This window comes from Archocentrus centrarchus, chromosome 17 (assembly GCF_007364275.1).
Source record: "Archocentrus centrarchus isolate MPI-CPG fArcCen1 chromosome 17, fArcCen1, whole genome shotgun sequence".
Taxonomy (NCBI): domain Eukaryota; kingdom Metazoa; phylum Chordata; class Actinopteri; order Cichliformes; family Cichlidae; genus Archocentrus; species Archocentrus centrarchus.
The window spans coordinates 7,940,028-7,944,164 of record NC_044362.1 but is presented as its reverse complement, the minus strand read 5'-3'; positions in this window follow the sequence as shown (position 1 = coordinate 7,944,164).

The window sequence follows — 4,137 nt, the reverse complement described above, 5'->3', positions numbered from 1 at the left end:
TGCCTCCTTTTTGTCATCGTACTTACTTTTGTACAGTTGTCAAATCATGTTGCTACATTATTAGTCAGGGGTTAGTTTAACAACAATAATAATACTAGTGGCAATGATAATGATAACCATCTAGCCTTCTCAATGAGACTGTGTGTGTGTACTCGCTTATAAGCTCTTCTTACAAAAATAAAGTAATTTCAAAAGGCTTTCTGTGCTTTGATCTTCACTTAGTCCTAACTGCTTTCATATAATCTTTCTCTCACCTGGACTCTTCGCCTTTACCACTCGTATTGATCGTGCCTCGTTTGCATCTGGACTTCCCCAGTCTTCCTGGACCTCCAGGTTTCTTGTTCCCCGACCGCACCACTCTGCGTTACTGGGGCTCGGAAACTGGCAAGCCAGAAACTGGGTCGGAAAACACGGACTGGATCCAGAGCTTAAGTAGAAACAGGGATGAAGATGACTGTATAAACCCGTTGCTGCACAGCAGGAAAACATATCTCAGCTATACAGTTAGAGGAAGAAGGTGTGTGTGTGTGTGTGTGTGTGTGAACTTGTGTATATTTCTATTCAGATTGGGACCACATAGCCTCCGCAAGGATAGGATGACAAGGAAAAGCATGCAAAATGAAGGACCTTCTTCTTATCAAGAGTTTGGATTTGGAGCTGGGAAAGCAGTCACAAAGATTAATTGCTCACAATGGCCTGAGGCAGTGAATGTGGTCAGTGCAGGTCCTCGCAAGCACAATAATACAAGCGCTTACTCGTGCATGTTCTGAACAACTATAAATGCCTTTACTTGTGCATTATCCACTGTGTTTGTGTGCACTCCCATCCAACAGGAGCCAATAAAAGCTCAAACAGCAAATCTAGGCGTCTCCCCGGTCCTTAATTATTCCACTAATGAACAACTACAATACAAACGCGACTCGCTGTAAAGACGACTGACTGCAAGAGAACGCGAGTGGGTGTGGGTCAGAGCCTCTATATATTAGGATTACATTAACAGGGCTTTATGCACTTAAAAAGATGAGGTATTTTCCTATTGTGCCAAAAAGATTTAGGGCGCCCATTTGTCTCCAATTCTTGCTGCAGTGTTTTGAAGACCTGGGGCTGAAGAGAGAAGTCACGGGGCTTGCTGGGGGAGGAGATGAAGGAGGAGTGAGGAGGGTTAAGTCACATTTGGAAGCCAGAGATGGAGCAGAATTCCATGCGCAACATCTGGAATTCCAACTGCATCATGTGAGCCAGACACACAGCAGGACACGGCAATGAGGTTATGGGGGATGGGAGGTTTTGTTTTAAGGATGTGTTTCATTAACTGTTTTTGACTTTATCCAGGTAAAAGACGATAACACCATGAACATGAAAGACTTAACAGTGCTATTTTTTTTTTGTTTTTTAGATTTGTTTCCTCTAAAGGAGTTTTAGCATATGTCTTCATACACTGCATTTTTCTTGCTCTGCTTATCTCTGCAACCCTCTTCACAAGTCAGACACCGAGCTGTGGGTCACAATTTGATGGTTTCTCTCCTACCCAGCTGACTCTGCAGAGCGCAAGAGAAAAGGAGTGCTTCAGCATAATTCTTCCCCACAGTCCTCTTTTCTGTGTGTGTAACTGGAGAGATTTTTTTCACTGTCTGCAAAATGACTCACTTCTTTTTCACAAAGCCCAACAAAAGACCACACCACAATGCCTCGGCCTCTTCCAGCCTTCTCTCATCCTCAAGCGCTCACATTTCACCCAGATAAATGAAAAGGTAAATCTTTTTTTTTTTTAAACAAAGACTGATCTACAAATGCTCCCCCCATGCCATGTTCCATTTTAATCTCCTTCTTCAGTTCAATCAAGTTTTTCTTAATCAACAGATGTCATTTACAAGCTCCTTTTATGTTTTATGTTTCTCTGAGTTGGACGCTTCCTGTGGCTCTTTCAGCTGTGTGCAGGCTGCAGGCTGATGAATGCAGAAAAACTCCCAGACGGGGGAAGTCCTGTTTGTGCCTATTGTATCTCATAATAGCCATTACACCATAATTGCGAGCTCCCTGTTGAATGACAAAGAATGATGACCAACAGCATTTTGCCCGGTAACAAGGATGTGGGACAGGGGAAAGGTGGCCACTGGCGAGTAGCTATATAGGTTACACATGGTTTTCATTTGCATCGGTTGAAGCTCAGCCACATCCTGCACTTAAAAAACAAACAGGAATAGACGGTCTTCTTTCTCTTATTCTCACACATTATTACATAAACAGACAGATGGTGGCAATAACATCACTTCTGATTGCCACCCTTCTCCATCAAAGCTCATCTAAGAATAAAACAGAGTTGACACAGCAGAATATGAGATTTACCACTGACGGTTCCTGTTTTGGGTTAAGCTAGAGATACTGCATCCTGCGTTTTCTATTATGCAATCTGACTGCATCCTAAAGGCCTCAGTCACGTAGGCCTCGAGACCCCTCGGTGACCCGGATACTTGGGAAAATGTGTATTCCACGGCCGGCCTGCTTGCAACCAAAGCAACTGTAAGGAGGTTTTCACTGCAGCACTGTATATGTCTTTACAATCAGTTTCACCTTGCAACTGCCAGCAACCAGTGGTTGCCAGATGGTCACCAGCCTGTGTGGCTGGGACATTAGAAAACACTCATACTGCTTGGAAGATACCAGTGGCTTTCAAACCCACCTCATCAGACTGTAAAACAGGTTTTCCATTAAAACAAAAAAATTCTATTCTAAGTTTATTCCAAGCTTCCCTGAGTTGCATGTAGGCAAATGCACACAGAGCACAGGAATCAAGCAGCTTCGTTTTTTTTTTTTTTAAACCTTGTTTGAACCTGTCTCAGAAGGAGGGCTCGATTCCACTTTCACGCCACAGTAAGCCATGCCTGTATGGTTACCAGTCCCCTGAATCCAGCTAAAATCCTGCTTGTGGAAAGCAGCCATTGTTAAGGTTATCTACTAAACCTGCGTGTTTCCTGCTGTGACATGCTAAAAATGTGCTGACAAGGTCTTTTAGTACTTTATGTTTGCCTTCTATTCATGTGCTTTCTTGTATAGTTTCAAAATCCAAAATAAGTTGACCTTTAAATAAGGAATTACACAACCTAACAGGGCTTAACAGTACCCCCCCGCTGCATATTAATATTCCATTTAGCTACACATTAAACTATGCATGGAAAATTTCCCCTTTATTTAAACATATTTGTGTGTGCCATCAGGCATTTTTTTTATGATCTTCGTTTACTTAGTCATGCAGTATTGTCAGACTCTGCCCCCTTAGTGCTGAAACTGTGGAGGCTTCAGCATGCCTGTCTGTACTACACTTATCACATCTGCACTTTGAAACGGGTGGTGCAGCTGCACTCTTCCAAATGTCAGGGGGATGTATTGTATGGGTGAAAAAAAAAATACAGGTGCTAGGAAGTTGAATAATCTACATTTTAATGCACTTCTTTCCTAATATGGCATGGTTTCCCAAGCCCTGCAGGAAAACACCTCCATCACAGAAGATGCTGATTCAGGTTCTACAAGACGACCCTGCCTTCGCCCCAACCCAGCCATTTCCACAAGGGAAACCCCCCACCTCCTTTTTCCGTGACACATAAACGTGCATATATTTATGATCTGAACTCCTGAGACCGCAAGAGCGAAGCAGCAAGACCCCAAAACTCCTTATTCTTCCTCAACCTCGCCACATCTCCTGCAGCCTGTTAATGAACTACCACATAAACTCACGCTCAGTTTTTCTCTCTCTCTCCAATGCCTCTTCCATCACAAAAGGCCACATCTGGTTTCCATAAGCATATACAGTACATGTCATCGCACAGAAGAGGAGGGGGTTTAAAAGAGGGAAGGACTCAAAGAGGGGGGGGGGGGGGGGGGGTGCGCCAATCTATATCAAGGGAATTTTGAACTCCAAGGAGTGGTAAGACTGTCGAGATATTGTTTATCATCTCTCTCAAACCTCTTCTCACATGATGAAGCGACCCGGGCCAGCTTCCTATCAATAAAGAATGCAAGGAAATATACATGAGCAAGAACACACGTGCAGGGAAACAGGATACAAAGCGAGAAATGCTCTTAGAGGAGAGTCAGTGAGACACACAGAGATCAGAAAGGCCACATCAGACGTTGTCTTTG